Raw genomic sequence first — 22,007 nt, 5'->3', positions numbered from 1 at the left:
ATCATCGTTGGACCAGACAGGACTTGCAAAAAGTGCTCTTCACTGACGAGTCACGGTTTTGTCTCACCAGGGCTGATGGTCGAATTCGTGTTTATTGTCGAAATAATGAGCATTACACGAGGCCTGTACTCTGGAGCGGGATCGATTTGGAGGCGGAGGGTCCGTCATGGTCTGGGGCGGTGTGTCACAGCATCATCGGACTAAGCTTGTTGTCATTGAAGGCAATCTCAACTCTGTATGTTACAGGGAAGACATCCTCCTCCCTCATGTACCACCTGGCTCAATCCCCTCTCATTCGGCCCCCCTTCACAGTAGAAGCATCAAACAAGGTTCTAAAGACTGTTGACATCTAGTGGAAGCCTTAGGAAAATGACCCCACAGACACTGTATATTGGAATGTCAATGAGTTAAAAAACTACAAACTGGGTCAAACAGCTACAAAAACAAAGACATGTTTGCACAAGTACATATAAGTTATACACTCTACTGGGCGGAGTCAACTCCTTGCACTTCTAAACAGCCAATACATCTCTGTTACTAGGCAGGAACTCAAGTGGATCCTCTCATTGGTGTAGTCATGGCCCTGCGTCCTATGTGTGTTAGTCATAGTACTGTTCCTTTTCACTTCATCTGACCTCGGCCCACATTCCTCACTCCTCCCTATCTCATGGCTGTCCAACCCTATCTGTTGACTGAAACCAGACTGTGACCCTTCTCCTCTGCACAGGATACATTGGATTTAACAATAATAATAATAATAATAAAGATTATTGCAAATAATTTGTTGATGGCTGGATTCTTTATTGTTGGTTGCTTATTAGTCACTCAAATCCTTATTATTTTATGATGAATTATTGGTTTGGTTACCCCTGTGCTGTGTGTTTTTATATGGTATGTCTTATCCTTTCTCTCCACTGGCTATCTGGCAAACAGGCTACACTGCCTGTTCGAACATACCATCACACGGGTGTGATCATTCTACAGTGGTCCCTGAAGCGTACCATCACGCCCCCGTGTGATTAGAAAGCTTATTTAGAACACTTAGTTAGGACGGACAGTTTCGAATGACGCAACAATCAGCATTTGAGCTGGCAACACTTTTTTCAGAAACATTTTGGAAAAAACACAGTCCTTACAAAGTTATGTCCAGAATGTGAGCAGTTTATTTTTGGATACATTGTTCAGACATTCACATAAGTATCTACAGCATAACACAATCATACAAACCGGACAAATGTAGGCCATATTTGTCCTAGCGCTAACTGAGGAAAGATTGACGCAACACAAGCGGTCATATTTGTATAACTCTCGCTGACAAACTATAAAATGAATTAGCTAATAGAAATTACTATTTATAATTAATCACATCATGGGTGAGCTTACCATTGATCGAAGTAATTGAGTAAAACACTTTCTAGAAATCGAAAGTAATCCGACGATGATTAGTTTCTCTATGCGCCACCTGCTTTTTATCCTCACAGAAACCAAAAATAATAAGAGCAGACAAGATGAGTTTGGTCTGTTTATAGTATGCATGTTGAAGGGGTGTGTCCACCATTGTTCACATCCCACCATTCACTTCCTGAAGTTCTCAAAAAAGGATTGAACCCTTACTCACCTCATTTTGTTATAGCATCTTTGGTCCGACAGACGATTACGTGAAACCCAGAATGCATTGTATGTCAACAAACATGGCTCCACACATAGCTGGAATTAGCTTAGCTCATCATAATCAGTGCAACCTTCAAAAAAGTATTTTACACACATAATATATGCCCATGACAATCTATGTAAGAATCGGTATGCCTGATTTATCACCGTTACTTGAAAATGTGAATAAAACAGTAAATAAACCTATAATTACCACACAAAACATTTTCTGATAGTGATTTATTGCTAGAAATAGCGCGTGCAGGCAGTCAATCGCATAACCTCTCACTCTGAGCCATTCAGTGTTGTTGTTTATGCATGTAGCATTAGCAATGTCTTTCAAAAGGAAAAACTCACAAACGCGGAAATTCTGGAGATGTTTTAAAAATTCTGACAATGAGTCTGAAAGTCAGTAATCAGATTCTGACAGTGACAGTGAGGAGCTGCCCTCCAGCCGTTAAGAACCCTGAATCTGAGGAACCCTTGTCCACTGACAAAGTCCCAGTTCCCTTTGACAATGCAGGTGGTGATGGAGGCAGACCGACAATGGATGAAGTACAGGGGTTCTGTGGTAGCTGGAAGGCCACCAGTCATTTCACCCCTCCTGGCCCTGCTGTTTGCTTTGATGAGTCCCAGTCTGGGGTGCAACGCCCCTTACCATTTCCATCTGAGGCAGAGTGCTTCAAGTTGTTTTTGACAGAGGAGCTGGTGGTAGACATAATAAAGACTAAACGCTATGCCTGGGAGCTACAGGAGAAGAGAGGGCCAGGAGTGGGGGGGGGTCAACCACAATTAGTGATATGCATACCTTCCTGGTGACAGTGGGGATAGTAAAGAAGAACTCCCTAAGAAAATACTGGAGCACAGTTCCTATGTTTGCAACTGCCCTCTTTTCCCAAGACGGCTTCCTAGTTCTGCTGCGATGACTGCATTTCATCAACAATGCTACTGCCATCCTTAATAAACCGTTATACAAAATAAGAAATGTCAACAGCTGGCAGTAGAGTGGCATGACAAACGAGACATCCATGTCCTCTCCACTGTCCATACAGAAACCATGTCGGCCACAGGGTAGGTGGACCACCTGAAGGGAGAGAGAAAAATCAAACCAGACTGCGTGCTTGACTATAACCTCAAAATGGGGGCGGTGGACATGATAAAGAGCTTTGTGGAATGCACAAGAAGATATTTTTCCATCTGATCAACACAGCCCTCAATGGCCACATAGTTCACCGCCAACTAACAGGTGAGATGATTACTAAACAAGTGATTTTTTGTAATTGGACATTCAGTTCACGTGCAAATCACATACAGAAACTATTAACGTAACAAGGCACTTCATTTGATAGAAACGCAGCCTGGATTTGAAGCAGGGTGTCTGTAGCGACGCCTCTAGCACCGAGATGCTGTGCCTTAGACAGCTGCACCACTTGGAAGTTGTAAGGTCAAGGTAGCTTCAAAATACAACAAGCCAATACTTCTCGGACACAATTAGCATTGTTTTGCAGAGCAAATAAAAGATTGTAGCTAGCTACATAAGCACGATTGAATATAACACCGTAAAGGTTATGAAAGGAATATCGTTACCTCGCATGTCCGCGGTTATAAAGAATATACACAAATATATCATGTGAGCTACAGTAAAATGTTATGACATGACATACAGAAACTATTATAACGTAATAAGGCATTTACTTTGATAGAAACGCAGTCTGGTTTTGAACCGGGGTGTCTGTAGTGACGCCTCTAGCACTGAGATGCTGCAACACCTGGGAGTCATAAGGCCAGGGTAGCTTAAAAATACAACACATGCTAATACTTCTCTGATGCAATTAGCATTGTTTTCCAGAGCTAATAGAAGAATGTAGCTAGCTACCTAAGCATTGAGTATAATACCATAAAGGTTATGAAATGAGTAACGTTACCTCGAGTGTCCGCGGTTATAAGGAATATACACAAAAATATTATGCTACAGTAGAAACGACATGCAGAAACTATTATAACATAATAAGGCACTTACTTTGATAGAAACGCACACATTTCCAAAGTTATTATTGGTAACGAAAACAACTATGACTGCGAAGTCGGCAACAGACGGAAAATGTGAACACGTGTAGTAGAAAGGTAGAAAAATTTGCCCACTCCCCTGGCCGGTCCTGACTAACACCTCAGGAACCTGAACACTTCCTGATTGACCCTCTCCACTTGCCCATTAGCTTGGATGGTAACCTGGAGTGAGACTGACCGTGACCCCCAAGCGTTCCATGAATGCTTTCCATATACGTGAGGTGAACTGAGGACCACGATCTGACACAATGTCCTCCAGGATACCGTAGTGCCAGAAGATGTGCGTAAAAAGAGTCTCCGGGGTTTGCATGGCCAACGGGAGCTCAGGCAGAGGAAGGAGGCGACAAGCTTTGGGAAACCGGTCCACAACGACGAGAACGGTGGTGTTCCCCTGGGAGGGGGGAAGTTCAGTGACAAAGTCCACCGAGAGACCAGAGTTGTTGTGTAACTGGCAGGGGAAGGAGCTTTCCATAAGGAAGGTGTCTGGGCTAAGGGGTAAAGGATAGCTGAACTTGACGGTGGCTTTATTCAGAGTTTGATAATCAGTGCAGAGGTGCAGTCCCCCATCTTTCTTTTTAACAAAACAGAAGCTTGAGGAGGCTGGTGACATAGAGGGGTGTATAAAACTCTGCTGGAGGCTTTCCTGTACGTAGATCTCCATGGCCTCGGGGTCAGCATTGGAGAGTGGATAGACTTGTCCTCTCTGGAGGGCTGCGTCAGACAGCAGGTCAATGAGGAGTCAGACGTGTAGCATGGGTTCTAGAGAAAACCCGATGCATATCCTGGCATTCCTCCGGTAAATCCACTTGAGGAACACCGTCCGGACATTCCACCGTTGGTGTTGACAGAGACCGTGAGACACCTCTCCTGTCATTCCTGATTGGGAGCAGGAGATTTCCCTGGCTTTTCACCTCCTCACCCATCTGTAGATAGAGGGCAGGTCAGGTAGAAATGACCCCTCTCTCCACAATGGGAGCAGAGGCTCAGATTCCTCCTTCTCCTACGCTCTGTCTAGGGCAAACGTGCAGAGCCCACCTCCATCGGCTCTGGCCACGGAGAAGGTGTAGTCATGGGCTCCGGATTCCGCTCAAGTCTTTGTCGGACCCACAGGAGGTTGTTCAACCAGATCGCCATGCTGATGAGCTGATCGAGTGACAGGTTGTCATCACTGCAGGGAAACTCCAGCTGTACCTCCTCCCGCAGTCCGCTGTGGTGACCAGAGCCGACTTGTTCCATCCGGTGGAGTCGACGATGGTCCGGAACTCTAGGGCAAACTAGAGTTCTGGCGGTCCTAGATCCCTGGAGTAGTCGGAGTAGATGCTCACCCCCTCTCGGCCCTCCACAGGATGATCAAACACTAAGCGGAAGAGGAGAGTGAAGCGCTCATAGGACTCGACCTTGGGTGCGCCCGTTTCCCAGACCGCGGCACCCCAATCCAGGGCCAGTCAGGTCAGTGCCGAGATGACGGCGGGTGGTAATGAATCCAGTTCAGTGGAGCCGAGAAAGCCGGTGACGTACACCTCCGGAGCTGGTGCACAGAATGAGCAGCAGTATCGGTGGAATCCATTACAATCTCCGTCAAATGGAGGAAAAACAAACTGTTCAGAGACAGAAATATTTTCATGATTATCTGAAGCAGGATGTTCAAGGGAAAATACAAAGTTTAAAAACACTCATAGAAACTAACCATCATCTAGCTATGACCTATCTTGAGGAGGAACAAAAACAGAGAACAGATGAGTCAGCCTCTGTTGTGAATGAAGTGTGTTCTCACCTGAAGAAACTCTCACACAGGGGAAATACAATTTCTGATTTAACAACCTCAAAAGGAGACATCTAATGAGATGGAAAAGGCACAAAAGGCCACAGACCTTGAACTGGAGGAGCTACACCAGGAGGTAATGCAGTGCTTTCCCTTCTGGACAAATGTTCTGCACCTCCCTCAGTGTTTACCACTGGCTCTGCCATTAAGGGACTAAGAATAGGTGGCACTAGAAAAATCCCTCTCAAGACACTGTTAAAAAACAAAACTCCCGTTGCACCAAGACTCTTTGCCTCTGTCATGCCTCCTCTAGAGAGCTTCCTCCCTTTCAAGCTACTTTTTTCTCACTTTTGGGAGCTCAGAATATGTTGATCCGTTGCTTTTCCTATCTAAATGTAATGATTCCCTTTCTTTATTAAACAAGCACCATTCACCAGAGTAGCATGTTCTATTTCATTAGAGCAGGGACTGTGCGTAAAGTAGAGAATCCCGCATGTTCGCAGAAGCTTTAGCGCTCGGGAAGAAAGGTCCTGAAAAGTCGGATGAATAGCCACTCCATTGAAAAACCCGTTGTCTTGCCTCAACTTTAACCCTGCACCTCTTAAAATAATTTTTCCGTGAAAATCTCACTGTCAGAGGTTAATATTATGTCAACTAATAACCAAATAATATTGTTGACTCTATACTCATATGTGGACAAAGCATAAATTGGAGAAAAAAACTATTCAAAAACCCCACTTCAAACTTGTATCTCAAACAGACTGTTTCAAAAATGCTTGTTATTTCCTCATATAGCTACTTTTTAGCATACTTAACAATTTTTTTGGAAGGAAGACTATATCACACATATTGTAATTAATTACAGGTCATATTTCATTGAAGTCTGGAAACACTGGACTGTTACTTTAATCCTGCACCATCTAGGGTGATGAGGTGAGAACAGCAGGCAGATTTTGATAGGCAGGTATGGGTTTGTGTATGAAATACTGTAGCATCTTTGCCTGAAAAAAACAACATTTGTAATCAAGCCAGAAGACTACTATACTTAGCTGATATCACATGCAGACAATTAAGCTAGAACAATTGATCTACAACCATTGTGAGAAGGGACAGAGGGGAATGGATTGAATTGTAATTAATAATCCATTGCCCTCATCTTAATCTCTCACACAATCTTTTGGGGAACACATGAACCAAAGGTTCACTGCAATTAACTGCAGAGAAGAGACAATTATTTTCTGTAATATTGTACCTAAATGGCTGTGTTTCGATGCCCCCTGGCCTGCCAGTTATTGTAAATGAGCAACTTTTTGGGGGATTATATAAATTAATTCCAAGTTACATTCTAATGACAACTATTACTTTTTTAAAATGTTTTTAACACAACATATAATATCTTAACAAACTATCTATTCTGGTATATATCTGCTTAATCTATTCACGCCTTGGGAGAAGCGATACACATCAGGAGCCTGAAATAATATCTTTCAAGATGTTTCCAAGACTGAAGCTGGAAGCTGTTCGAAGCAAGCTTTCTAGCATTCCAGCTGGCATAAGCTGATTAGTTAATTATGCACATTAACATGTCCATATAGCAAAGGAAAATGCCAGAGACAGTGCATTTTAAGTTTCACAAGGTCCCTGCTACAGCACGGAATACATATGGAACTTCTGGCAGTGCTACTGTTAGAACAGCATTAAGACTGATTATGCTAAACAGTCCTCAGAAAAGAGATTAACAAAGGAGGAACGGAGTGCTTAAAATCTGCCTCTTAACTTCTGATTGTTTGTTTGAATGTAAACTAGGAATTATGCTGGACTAGTGTCATTCTTCATAATGCACCTTTCCGTTTGGTCTTAGTCGTTGTGTCCTTGTACCTAATATCATTAGACGACAGAATGCTTTCTAGTTTGTTATTCAAACTGATAAACACAAAAAACTGCTAACTTTTGACATTTATGTACTAAATGTCTTGATTCAAGTTGCTTGGGAAGAGTGAAGGGTTATGAAAGCATTCCCCTCTCCAAATCACCCCTTCAGATAGTTTGGTGATAGAGTGGTGATCGAGTTTAGCAGTGTTGCCGCCCAAGTGCAGCATCCCATAAAATAATATTATCCTATTTGTCTACCCAAACTCCCTTATTCTCGATTCTCACTGCTTTCCACTGCTTCTCTTTGTACTGCTACTCTACTCTGTACAACTACTTTAACTGGTCATATAGCCTATTGAGGATCCCAGTGGTGAGAAAAGTGTTGAAATCACTGTTGTTACAAAGTGAGTGAGCAGAATGCTTGGAGCTGTGGGAATGCACTCCTCTCATCTCCACAGGAAGCTAAACATCGCCATCACTCAATCTCCATAAGATTGCTATGACAACACACACAAAATAAACTGTACAACACCATTATCTTTGAGATCTTGACCTAAGTGATGTGTCTGTATTAGACTAACAGCGGACTATGTAGACCATGATAAGCCTCTAGTTAATCCTAGTTAAGGATACTGGGATATGTATTGTCTCAGTTATTCACACACCTTTCAGAACCCCCCACCCTTTCTCTAAAATATTCCTAAGTACACACGTGTGCACACACACTCACACACACACACACATGACATGCTTGAGACATCTGTGTTTATGTATTCTCAATGTCTTACGCATTTCACTATGAAAAGAAACAGATTCATATTTGGTATACTAATAGATGTGCATGTCCGTACCTCATAACTGACTGTTTATTAGTTTTAAAATAGGCTGACCCTATCAACATTCTTGTTTTCATGTGTTAAATGTAAAATAGTACTTCTTTAAAGAGATACAGTGACAGGTGCTGCTTCCTATTTAGTTGTAAGTGAGGAACTAGAGGAGTTTAAGCTAATTGCTTTCACCTTGGGAAACCAGGTTTAAACCCCTCTACACAGCCTCTCTTATAAGCTTACATATCCCCATGGCACAGGCAAAGAGATGAAATATGGCCTGTAAGCACAGCTCTGGTGGTGCAGTGTCATCTTTTAACTCTGCAAGGAAGATTAAACTCTTTACAAGCCCACTTTGAATGTCCCAGAGAGCCCTATGAGAGGTAGTTATTAAAATCTTGGTTCATGTTGTGGAGATATGACGTAACTTCTTAGCCATATATACACGTGGCATCCCTGATGTGCACTGGCTTCTTGAAATATATAGATTGGATACTGTGTCAAGGTGACTTCACTGGGATAGCTTGTTAAATTACGGTGGGGGGTACTCCCAAGCCTCTCCCCTAAAAGGCAGGATTGATGATAGGGCTCATTCGTACATCTTTTCTTTGAAGTTGACCGGATCTGTAGAGCTCGCTTCATACAGACAAGACAATATTTTAGAACAAAACACAGCCTCTTGTACTATCGCTGTAGTGCTTTGGGCAGTGATGTGTGGTGAGGTCGGTGGCTGGGTTGGGACTAGCTATTATCAAAGCCAGATTTACTTAGAAATAAACCCAAGTTCACCATACAACGGGGGCACCCTAGTGGTGCAGCGGTCTAAGGCACGGCATCCCAGTGCTAGAGGCGTCACTACAGACCCTGGTTCGATTTCAGGGAGTATCACAACCGGCTGTGATTGGGAGTCCCATAGGGCGGCCACAATTGGCCCAGCGTCGTCCGGGTTAGGGTTTGGCTGGGGTAGGCCGTCACTGTAAATAAGAATTTGTTCTTAATTAACCTTTCTGATCTCCCCATCCCGGATCCGGGTTCGTGAATACAGACTCAAGCTCATTACCATAACGCAACGTTAACTATTCATGAAAATCGCAAATGAAATGAAATAAATATGCTAGCTCTCAAGCTTAGCCTTTTGTTAACAACACTGTCATCTCAGATTTTCAAAATATGCTTCTCAACCATTGCAAAACAAGCATTTGTGTAACAGTATTGATGGCTAACGTAGCATTTAGCATTAACATTCAGCTGGCAACATTTACACAAAAAAACAGAAAAGCATTCAAAAAAATCATTTACCTTTGAAGAACTTCAGATGTTTTCAATGAGGAGACTCTCAGATAGCAAATGTTCAGTTTTTCCTGAAAGATTATTTGTTTAGGACAAATCGCTCCGTTTTCTGCGTCACGTTTAGCTATGAAAAAAACCCTGTATCCAGGATTGTGTAAATCTATCAGCAAGCTCATTAGCATAACACAACGTTAACTATTTATGAAAATCGCAAATGAAATGAAATAAATATGCCATCTCTCAAGCTTAGCCTTTTGTAAACAACACTGTCATCTCAGATTTTCAAAATATGCTTCTCAACCATAGGAAAACAATAATTTGTGTAAAAGTAGCTAGCTAGAGTTAGCATTTCGCGTTAGCATTTAGCGTTAGCATTAGCGTTAGCATCCAGCACGCAACATTAACAAAAACATAAAAGCCTTCAAATAAAATCATTTACCTTTGAAGAACTTCTGATGTTTTCAATGAGGATACTCTCAGTTAGATAGCAGATGCTCAGTTTTTCCAAAAAGATTCCTTGTGTATTAGAAATAGCTCCGTTTTATACATCACATTTGGCCACCAAAAAAAATCCATAAATTCAGTCCTCAAAACGCAAACTTTTTTCCAAATTAACTCCATAATATCGACTGAAAACATGGCAAACGTTGTTTAGAATCAATCATCAAGGTGTTTTTCACATATCTCTTCATTGATACATCGTTCTTGGACACATGCTTTCTCCCCTGAATCAAATGGTAAAGTGGAAGCAGCTGGCAATTGCGCACCGAATTCGACGCAGGACACCAGGCGGACACCTGGGAAATGTAGTCTCTTATGGTCAATCTTCCAATGATATGCCTACAAATACGTCACAATGCTGCTAAGACCTTGGGCGAACGACAGAAAGTGTAGGCTCATTCGTTGCGCAATCACAGCCATATAAGGAGAGAATGGAAAACAGAGCTTCAGAAATTCTGCTAATTCCTGGGTGATGCATCATCTTGGTTTCGCCTGTAGAATGAGTTCTGGGGCACTTACAGACAAAATCTTTGCAGATTCTGAAACTTCAGAGTGTTTTCTTTCCAAAACTGTCAAGAATATGCATAGTCGAGCATCTTTTCGTGACAAAATATCGCGCTTAAAACGGGAACGTTTTTTATCCAAAAATGAAATAGCGCCCCTAGAGCTCTAACAGGTTAACTGGATTGCCTAGTTAAATAAAGTTGAAATAAAAATATAGATCCATCAACCATAGTGCCTATTAACCGAAATTGACAAACAATTTTCACCAACTATAAATTCCAAAGTAACCAAGATATACAATAGATAGCCTCCGATGGCGGCTGATTTCATATCATCTGACAAAATGATTCACTGCTCAACTCAGCTCAGCCATAGACCGATGTAGCTTCCAGACTTACAACCAATAGGTGGCACTAAAATACCAATAATGGACACATTTCATCTGAATAGTTTGCAACACAAACTACATAGCCCTTCACAATGGATTTACAATTCTTCCAATGCACCATGTGCGGCGCCCACAAACACACACATGATAGGATTATTATGTGAAATATTATTACACACATACACACACACACACACATATATATAATAAAATAGGATATAATGAAATTTGCATATAAAAACAAAAATCAAAATTATTGAAGAATGCAGTTCAAACATGAAAAAAAAGTGTCAAATCAAAATAAAATCCTAGCTTGATAAATCAAATGCATCAAAAGGATGTTGTCTATTTGTATGTTCATTCAACAGTAGGCCAACCCGCAAATTGCAAAGAAAAACACATTTAGTTGTAAATTAAGTCCATTCGTCTGTCTTTCAGGGTGAACCTCTCGGTGATCAAACTGATCATAGAAAGTGTCAACTCAGGTCGCCAGGCATCCACGACTTTCATTGTGTCACTGACATGTGCAAAGAAGAACCCCATGTCCATTATTTTATTCCCCAGAACACGAAAGAGTACATCAGTTTTGTTGAACATCTCCCCATAGACCATCAGCAGAAAGCCGGTTGATGCCTTTGAAAGCCAGATATCCCAGCCACAGCAAGGTTTCGTTTTCCCGATCTGATGATTTTCAGGAAACACAGGTGTTAGTTATTATCCCAAGTTTTCCTTGGAAATCCAACTTGGAAAATTGTTTTAGGTGCAGTATGGTGTTCATTTGTCAGCTTGTTTTTGCTAGCTAGCTTCGTTGAGTTCAAGCGATGTGAATGCCAAAATTATGTAGACACACCCGAATGTGCAGAGCTTACCCCAGACTTACTCACACAACATGTTTAGGCAATACTCATGTGTACGATTTGAAATTTGCTCAATGTAATGACTGAAGCTAGGCAAAGCAGCAAGATAGATCTATGTTTACCCTGTCCATCTAGAGTCAGGAATGGCTGCACGCATCAACTATTTGAATGGATGGGACAGAAGGCATGCATACCCTGGTTCCTTTCCTGAGAAAAAGCACCAGGGTGCCGTTTTAGCAAACGTTGAGATTTTGAGTATAAAAACAAAAATCACCAGAATCATTGTGAAATGATACATTTTTAATTTGGCTTCTCATAACAGCTTTTTTAAGCACTGCCTACCCTGCCAACCCTGACTGCATGTCACTGGATTTGAGTTGTTTAAGTGAAACAACTGGCATAACAAATCACTCCAGTAATCAGGAAGAACCAAATGCACAATAGCTGGGTCGTCATGCTACTTCAGTTCTGTTGTATCCATTTATTCTGGTCTCAACAATCTGCAAAGGTTATGAACAAGCTATAAAGTAATCTAATTTCACCTGCTCGTTTGTCATCCCTCGGCCCCTTCGGTTTCACAGTTAATTATCTCCAGTGCAGTGATAAATATGTGTGGTGCGTGTCTGTGACATCTTGATAATTATACCCAGCTCTGCTGATGGGGAGTGGGGGTGAGAGAACTTCTGCATGAAACTTTGAGAGAGAATCAGTTCGGTTTGTGTGTAATTGGTCTCTGATAATGTTAAACACAGCGTACTGCCTTAGTCACCCATCAGTGAGTCTCCACGCTAATGTAGTTGCAACAACCCTACAGATGTAGGATATTAATTTGAGCCATTTTGCTACAGCAGGAAAATAATCGTACAACAACAGGAAATGTGAATTACTCTATGGATCATAATTAAGGCTGTGGCTGCGAATACAGTTTTCGCAACCGCTCCGCCCCTCCGGAAACCTCTTTCTCAAAGCTAAGGATACGGATCACATTCCCTTCCCTTCATGTTTCTCTCTTTACTCACCCTCTTCTGAACCATGATGATGTAGCCTATGTTTTTGCCTCATATTTCTGAACAGATTAAATCAATGAAAAACACAACAATTTAAACTAATATTCCGAAGGCTACAACCTTCTCTTTCTGTTGTAACCAATCCCTGTGGTTGTAACAGATGCACAAGCGGGAGGCAGTCCCTATATTCAGCGTTTTGTGTGATGTAGACTAATCTTTATAGTTGCTGCCATATCGTAGCCACTAACCAGAGTTCCTGAAAAAATAACGACTACTTTGACTGCCTGTATGCCCCTGCTTAGGCAATAATGGTGCAAAAATAATATTGATTAGAGTGCGTGTGTGTGTCTTGCTTGTGTTCGATATGCTGCCTAGATAGCTGCATGTAACTCCCCGCTTGAGGTTTGCATTGTGGCGAAAAACTGTATTTTAACCACACACAGGCCCTAAATTTCTATTTTGCTTCTCAATGATCATGCAAGTGTCACACAAGTAAGCTAGTTAGCTTTTCCACCTCTGGGCAGCCAAATGTTGCAGGCAGCCGAGTGTGTCTATGGACCGGTGCCCAGAGTCTGACAATGGGCAAATTAATTTTGGATTGCCCAGTGCCCCAACATGTAAATAGCTGCAGTAACCTAACTCCACTCCTGAAAAAAATAGCATGAAAGTGGGCTTATGCCTTCTTCAGGATCGGTAGTTGAGCTAATGTAGGGTAATGCGATTAGCAAGAGAATGTGAGTAACAAGACAATTTTCCAGGACATAGACATATCTGATATTGGCAGAAAGCTTAAATTCTTGTTAATCGAACTGCACTATCCAATTTACAGTATCTATTACAGTGAAGGAATACCATGCTATTGTTTGAGTGCACAGTTTTGAAAAGTTATTAATAAACAAATAGGCAGTCTTGACACAACATTTAGAACATAAATGCAATGGTTCATTGGGTCAGTCTGAAACATTGAACATACACTGCTGCCATCTAGTGTGCTAAAATCTAAATTGCACCTGGGCTGGAATAATACATTATAGCCTTTCTCTTGCATTTCAAAGATGATGGTACAAAAAAAATAAAATTGTTATTTTTTTTTTTGTATTATCTTTTACCAGATCTAATGTGTTATATTCTCCGCCATTCCTTATGCATTTCTACAACATTCAAAGTGTTTCCTTTCATATGGTATCAAGAATATGCATATCCTTGTTTCCGGGCCTGAGCTACAGGCAGTTCGATTTGGGTATGACATTTTAGGGGAAAATTGAAAAAAAGGGGCAGATCCTTAATAGACTATGGAGGCAACAACAATAGTTTGAAACATGTCGGCCATGTCTTTTGTGTACATGATGACATTTTTGGCTAAACCAGAAATATTTATCAAGTAGGGGGATTGGGGGAAGCGGCAGCGGAGCACTGAGCAGCAGCTACGTATAGGCAGTGGAGTGAGCTCAGTTACTGTACATAAACAAACCTGAAAAGAGGGGAAATGTAGTCTTTTTAAACCTTAAATACACTACAAGTTTGTCCTGCGACACAGTGATCAAATTAAGATCCTACATCTGTAGCTGCACAACTGTCCTGCTGGATATTTGCACATTTAGTGGGCTGGACTGTGTGCCTGTCAGAATAATCTGTGTCATCATGGAGTAAGGGATCAAAGGCCACCCAGTCATAATTGTCCAAGTGCAAAGGAATCTGGTCCAGCAAGGGAAATGGATCAGAAATGGACCGCTTCAAAACAAAGGAATGATTGAATCACTGATGGATTCACCATTACTGCTGAGATTGATGAATTGAGAGGAATGTTTATGATTGCTGTGCTTTTAAAACTTGATGTGGGTGAAAGCATGGGTACATTAGCAGTACATTTACCCAAAATTCAGAAACTCCCAAGTGATTTCATACAGTATATTGAAACTAGTTCAGTGGAGTTTATCTTCTCCCCCTTGCTTTCCCTGTAGTGCTGTACTGAAATGGCTGAAAAAACGGGTCATATGACTAGTGACTTTACTCGATGCAGGCCTCGCTCTGCTCCGTTATCAGTGAATTCATGATTCAGAAGTCCGCAAATTGTGGACAAATTCCTTGTTTTATTGAACGTGTACAACCAAATTAGCCATTTTCGTCAAAAGTACTATAGGTTTTGAATCAGGAAATGTGTACTTTTCCACCTAAAACATTTGTGATTATTTGATATCATTAATTTATAGCCGACTGACACAGCAGCGGAGATGGGTAACAACTGCGCATGTGCACTCTTGGAGGAATCCCTGCTATGCCGAAATGGCATGATATGCCCTTATTCACTTTTCGGCAAAGAAGTGAAGACAGCAGTAAACAACAACCTACAAACAAACAAAAAAATTGACAACAAAATACTACTACTGGAGAGGTGCCGATGGTGTCATCACATCATATTTATTTGAGCCTGAGTATTCAGACGAAGAATTGAGGCAAATTGAGCTTCAGGTGGCTAACCGCATATCTAGCCACCAAAGCCGTTTTACTGCCGGTCCACAGCCCCAACCTATCCATTGATCAACACAGACTGGTGGTGCAGTTGTGGCAATTGGTCTCCAATGCCATGAATGAGGAATGTTTGTGTTGCAGAGAATTTGAATACAGTGACTACAAATCTTACAGAAATGGAACACAATGATGAGGAGCACCTGCACATATTCCAACTCCTTTCAGAAGTAAGAGTTTTTTGTACCTCCAGCCAATCGCAATCACTCTATTGAGACATATTGCAGACTTGTTGAAAAATATGTTGTTCATCTCCTTAAGAACAAACAGGAGTACATATCTTTCCATAATTTACCTAAGGATGAAAAACAAGCTCTGCTTGATTTACAATCCGATACGTCAGTCCTTATTCGTCCTGCTGATAAGGGTGGGTCGGTTGTACTCATGGATAGGACAGTTTATGTAAATTAGTGTGATAGACAACTGTTTGACAACACCTTTTACAAGAATCTCAGAAGTGACCCCACTGCCCTATTTCAGAACACTATCTTTACTGCCCTAGATGGGTATTTAAGTTCTGGTCAGATAACCAAAAAAGAACACAACTTTTTGGCTATTCAACACCGTAAAATTGGCACTTTTTCATACTTTGCTGAAATTACACAACAATGTTACTAAAGCTCCAGGGCGTCCTATTGTAGAGGGCATTGATGCGGTAACTGCCCCTTTATCGACTTTTATTGACTTTTGTTATTAGACCACTCGCAGAACAGCTCCCCTCCTTTTGTAAAGAACACCCACAGTATGATCTCTATTATTGAATGTCTTGATCCTCTCCCTGAGAAGTTTGTTACTTGGTTCGTTACTTTTGATGTTGAGTCATTACACACAAATATTCCACACGATGGTGGTATTGAAGCTATGGAACATTTTCTTCTGCAACGTGACCCTAATGAACTACCTCCCAGTGCATGCATTACAACATTGGCTGACATAGTACTCACACACACAACTACTTCATGTTTCCAAATTATTTCTTTATTCAGATGAAGGGTACTGCTATGGGATCCCCAATGGCTCCTAACTATGCTCATTTATATGTGGGTTACATGGAGAAACAGTCTATTTTTAATCCTCTCATAAATGTTTTCTTGCCTAACATCATTATTTGGAAACTATAAATTGATGATATTTTTGTTCTATGGAGGGGGGATGCAAAACAGCTCCAGGCGTTCCATGCTTTTCTTAACTCCTGTTCTGAGCATCTGAGATTCACTATGCAATCTGATACACGTCAAATCAGTTTTCTTGATCTTCTGATCTTGTGTGAAGATAATGTTCTATACACTGATCTTTACAGGAAACCTACTGATCGTAACAGTTTGTTGAGGGCTAAATAGTTATCATCCACTTCCCTTGAAAAACACTTTGCCCTACAGCCAATTCTTTCAAATCAAAAGAATTTGTAAAAAAAAAAAAAAATCAGATTTCAACAGAAATATGGCTGAGACGCAAAGAAAATTCAAGGAGAAGGGGTACAAAAATGGTCAGATTAATACTGCCATTGTGAAAATTCAAAACAAAACGAGACATGACCTTTTTCAAGGTCAGTCTTGCAAGAATAAGCATTCTTGCGTTCTAACTACCCGCTATTCAAAGTGCTCTGAACAAATTAAGGGAATCGTTCACAAACATTGGCACATTCTAAGATCTGATGATAGTATCGGTAATGTGTTTTCTTATCTGCCCTTGATCGTATACTCGCGGGGCAGAAACCTCAGAGATCAATTGGTAAACTCTGATTAACTACCCCAAGATATCCCTGCACAACGTGTATTTGCGCCCCTACTGGATGGAAACTACACATGTAAAAGCTGTGCTCTATGCAATGGCACTTATAAATGTAGATCCTTCAAACACCCACAAACAGGGAAACAGATCCCAAACAAAGGTGTTATCACGTGCTCCACTAAGGCAGTTATTTATCTTATAGCTCGTCCTTGTGGTAAAAAAAAATGTGTGTAAAACAAAGCACGAATTAAAAGTATGTGTTTTGTAGCATCGTAGCACCATTAGGTGCAAAAACTCAACTTACCCAGTTGCGGCCCACTTTCTAGAAGAAAACCACGCGATTTCGTCCCTACGTTATATTGGCATCGAACATGTCACCCTCATAGGAGAGGGGGTGACCTCGACAATTTGTTTTTAAAACAAGAGGCTGCCTGGATCTTTAATTTAAAGACCCTTGCTCCCTTCAGTCTCAACGTAGACTTTGATCTGAAGCCATTCTTGTGATTTTGTTATTGTAAATGTTTGTAGGCTTATGTAGACAAATTTTATATATGATCGTTAGCTATCCATTTGTTTTTTGTATGCTATTTTAATATATGAGAATTAACCAATGATATCAGGCCACACCCGTCCATGATTACGGATACCTGTGTGTGTCTCTTTTGACACGATATGAATGAGTTATCCTGCAGTGTTTGTCATTATACCCTGATGAAGACAGCTTGTTTGTCGAAACGTTGGACATAAATATTTTTGCATCTGAGCTCCTAGAGTGTGCTGCTCTCCTTTATTTTTTGACGTGTTCCACTCCGCTCGCCAGCACCTCGCCTAAATAGGTGTGCGTTTCTTTCACCTCTAAATAACGCAATGAAAACATTTAAGAATCATGCAAACATACCTCTGCACGCTTGCTTTCTCTTTTCAAACGCACCTTTGTATTTTGGAACTGCGCCAGCTCCAGTCCATGGAAATACAGTAGCAACAGCTGTATCTTTTAGTATCCTTCTGGTTTCTGTCCCCATGATTTCAGATTGCATATCTCGTTCATATACATCGTCACTGTGCTTGCTACACACATGCAGTGATGCAAGGTTGCCTGCTTGAGTATTTACATCTTATTAACTACACTGAACAAAAATATAAACGCAACATGTTAGGCGTTGGTCCCATGTTTCATGAGGTGAAATAAAATATCCCAGGAATGTTCCATATGCACAAAAAGCTTATTTCTCTAAAATGTTTTGCACAAATTTGTTTACATCCGTGTTAGTAAGCATTTCTCCATTGCCAAGATAATCCATCCACCTGACAGGTGTGGCATATCAATACGTTGATTAAACAGCATGAGCATTACCCAGTTGCACCTTGTGCTGGAGACTTTAAAAGGGCCCTCTAAAATGTGCAGATTTGTCTCACAACACAATTCCACTGATGTCTTAAGTTTTTGACGGATCGTGCAATTGGCATGCTGACTGCATGAATGTCCACCAGAGCTGTTGCTAGATCATTTACTGTTTATTTCTCTACCATAAGCTGCCTCCAATGTCGCTTTGGAGAATTTGACAGTATGTCCAACCTACCTCACAACCACAGACCTCGTGTAACCATGCCAGCCCAGGAGCTTCACATCCGGCTTCTTCTACTGTGGGATCGTCTGAGACCAGCCACCGGCCAGCTGATGAAACTGTGGGTTTGCAGAACCAAAGAAATTCTGCTCAAACTGTCAGAAACCGTCTGAGGGAAGCTCATCAGTGTGCTCATCGTCCTCGCCAGGGTCTTGATCTGACTACTGTTATGTGTTGTAACAGACTTCAGTGGGCAAATGCTCAACTTTGATGGCCACTGGCATGTTGGAGAAATGTGCTCTTCACGGATGAATCCCAGTTTCAACTGTACCAGGCGAGTGGTTTGCTGATGTCAACGTTGTGAACAGAGTGCATCATGGTACAATTGCATGTTATCAATGGCACTTTGAATGTTCAGAGATACTGTGGAGCACATCCTTTCTGATCCACGTATTCCCAGTCATGTGCAATCAATAGATTAGGGCCTAATTTATTTATTTCAATTGACATATTTCCTTATACGAACAGTAGTCTTTCAAATAATTGCATGTTGGGTTTATATGTTTGTTCAGTGTATTTATAATTGCTACTTACTATCTTCTGCATCTCGTCGTATCTTTTCTCGGAAAACAGTGATATGTTTGGCATTCTTCCCTTTAATTTATTGTGTAAAGTGCAGCCAGGGACAGCCAGCTTGCTCTTGTTGTCATCTCTTTTTCCACTTTAAGTAACTAACTTCACCTGCAATATTAATTTATCAACTTTCCCTCCAGCTCCTTCTCCCCCTCAAATGTTTTTTATTTGTGAGATCAAGCTCCATATAAGGGCATATCGTGACATTTCTACGTATCAGAGTCTCTCCCACAAGGGCACACATGTGTAGTTGTTACGCAACTCGGCTGCCGTGGCAGTCGGCTGCATATAAAAATTATATAAAATAATCACAAATGTTTTACGTGGAAAAGTACACATTTCCTGACTCAAAATGGATGGTACGTTTGACAAAAATAACTAATTCGTCCGTACATTTTTAATAAATCATTTTTAATAAAATCATGAATTCACTGACAATGAAGCTGAGAGAGGCCTGGATCCAGCAACGTCACGAGTCACGTGACACTTTTTCCCCCAACTGTTTCGGTACAGCACTACAGGGAGAGAGAGGGGGAATGGAAAAACACTACTGAACTAGTTTTAATGTCTAATTTAATCACTTTGGAGTTTCTGGATTTCAGGTAAACTTGGGACAACTGTAGAGTGAATGGTGGTGTTAGGACTACAGTGAGGGAAAAAAAGTATTCGATCCCCTGTTGATTTTGTACGTTTGCCCACTGACAAAGAAATTATCGGTCTATCTAATTATAATGGTAGGTTTATTTGAACGGTGAGAGACAGAATAACAACAAAAAACAAAAAAGTCCAGAAAAACGCATGTCAAAAATGTTATAAATTGATTTCCAGTTTAATGAGGGAAATAAGTATACTTCCTATTTTCTAGTCCAATGCTCTAACCACTAGGCTACCCTTCCGCCCTGATAATGAATCTGCTGCACTGGTCCCTAACATGTGAGGGACGCTGACAAACCTCCGAGGTAGGCTTGTGAAGAAGAGGTAAACAGGGACATTAATTAGAATTAATGGTAGATAAATTCCTGCTCCGTTCCTCTTTGCGTGTATTTGCGGTAATCGAAGAGGGGATTTATGGTTACTTGGCTTCTGCAAGGCAAAGCTTCCCTAATAAAATTGGTGCAATACTGCTCTGACAACAAACTCAATGTCTCTATGCCAATAGAATTAGCTGGATGTTTGTTTCTATCTATGCTGAAGAACTGTTCTATTGCCTTCCCGTTGGCACTCCCAAGGATTTTCCCTGTTGACACAGTAGTGTTTATGCAGTACACAGCGCATAGATGAAGCATGTCTCTCTCCTAAGGAGTGAGAAGCTCTATGTGAGAGGAAAAATGAAATCTGCTATGAAAGGATGGGAGGGATTTTGATTGTCTGGGAGAAAGAGACACTGGTGTTTTGATTATGACATGCATGGGGAAAAACTGGAAAGCAACAAGTCATTGGGGACTTTGAAGTGTGATCTGTCCTCCGTATCCTTCAAGATGAGCCCACTGAAGGCATCTAGTCATGTATTCTCAGGCAGTCAGCAGAGTCCCCTTCAGCCTTACTATTGCTATCGCCAGCCTTCCCTATTGATCTAGTCCAAAGTATTAATGATGGCGTTTTGTCCCCGCAGACTCAGGAACCATGAGTGTTCAAAATTCTAAATCAGTTTAAATGCATTCTTTATTTGCTGTGCTGCCCGGCATTTCGTTTTTTTATTTAACCTTTATTTTGACAGGGAGTCAATGCTGAGACCAAGTTCTCTTTTCCAGATAAGCCCTGTTTAGCACAACAATACACAACAAAATCAAATACACATTAAACTACGCATCCATATATACATTAAAATACATGTTATTGTACACAACAATATTTGAAAAGCAAAACATAATCATAAAAAAGACACCTTCTTCACTAAAGGTCCCTTAACAGATGTCTGAAATGCCCTGGAGGCACCAATTCCTCCCATTTTAAAGTTCAAAAATCAGATCTACCCAACTCAGTGGAGATTGAAGAGATCTCCGAAGTTAGCCATCTCTGAGACTGATCTAGTATCTTGTATGTCTATATGTAACTATCTAACATTGTTGATGTCATTAATAGTGGGGTATACTGGGGGAGGGGGGCTACAGCTGCAGGACTATGGACATATTGAAACCCAATAAGGTCAGTGAAATGATGGCATATCACCATGCCAGAGCAGCTAAGAAGGATACCATCTAGTGCCGTTCGATGACATCTTTACCCCCGACAGAGGACGGGGGTGCTACCAAGACTGCTCCATAGGGAGAAAAATAAGCAAAGGAAATACTCATCTAATGCGTAATGAATAGTATATATATCACCCTTGCTACTAGGTAGATGGATTCATTTTAGCTTGCTATTGAAAAATAAAAGAAACAGGGCAGACCAGTCATAGACAGGTGTTATGGACGTTAACCACAGCACGTGTTTCTTTAATTCAGTATACAGGGCAATCATTCTCTTTGCTGACTCAGCATGGCACAGTAGGACTGTGTATGCGTGTGTGTTGTTATCTGTCTTATTACTACACATGCATAAGGGGATCAATAGGAACAGCACCTGCAGCCAAGTTGCCTTGCTGAACTAATTGAAGAAACAGTGTTACAAAGACAGTCTCCAGGTGGTTCCCAATGCAAATCAGAGAGAAGCACATAAACATTTAGCCACAGCTGTGATATTTGATGAAGATGGCAAATATGAAATGTGTGTGCATGCATTTGCAAATGTTTGCACACACGTCTCCATAAAGTAAATATCCCAAAACAAGTTCATCTCTAATGTGAACAGAAAAGGCTTCCACTCTTAATGTGCAGGTGATAGGTTA

At 41.1% G+C, this 22,007-nt stretch overlaps 1 protein-coding gene and 1 long non-coding RNA gene across 6 annotated transcripts in view; one reads left to right on the top strand and one right to left on the bottom strand.

Moving 5' to 3' along the window:
* Window positions 1-10,039, bottom strand: part of LOC149979594 (uncharacterized) — an 88,086-nt gene extending 78,047 nt beyond the window's left edge. Inside the window, exons 1-2 of the long non-coding RNA XR_016484495.1 lie at window positions 9,908-10,039; window positions 9,478-9,539 (exon numbers count right to left, since the gene is read on the bottom strand). This is a non-coding gene — a long non-coding RNA (uncharacterized LOC149979594). The remainder of the gene's footprint in view (window positions 1-9,477; window positions 9,540-9,907) is intronic.
* The window catches only part of edil3a (EGF-like repeats and discoidin I-like domains 3a), a 260,282-nt gene that overhangs the window by 217,946 nt on the left and 20,329 nt on the right, over window positions 1-22,007 (top strand). The gene's annotated exons all lie outside the window — the stretch shown is intronic.

Source organism: Oncorhynchus mykiss, chromosome 11, assembly GCF_057628025.1.
Source record: "Oncorhynchus mykiss isolate SJ-2025 chromosome 11, ASM5762802v1, whole genome shotgun sequence".
Lineage (NCBI taxonomy): Eukaryota > Metazoa > Chordata > Actinopteri > Salmoniformes > Salmonidae > Oncorhynchus > Oncorhynchus mykiss.
Note: the sequence above shows the minus strand (reverse complement) of the source record. Positions and strands in the feature narration are given on the sequence as shown.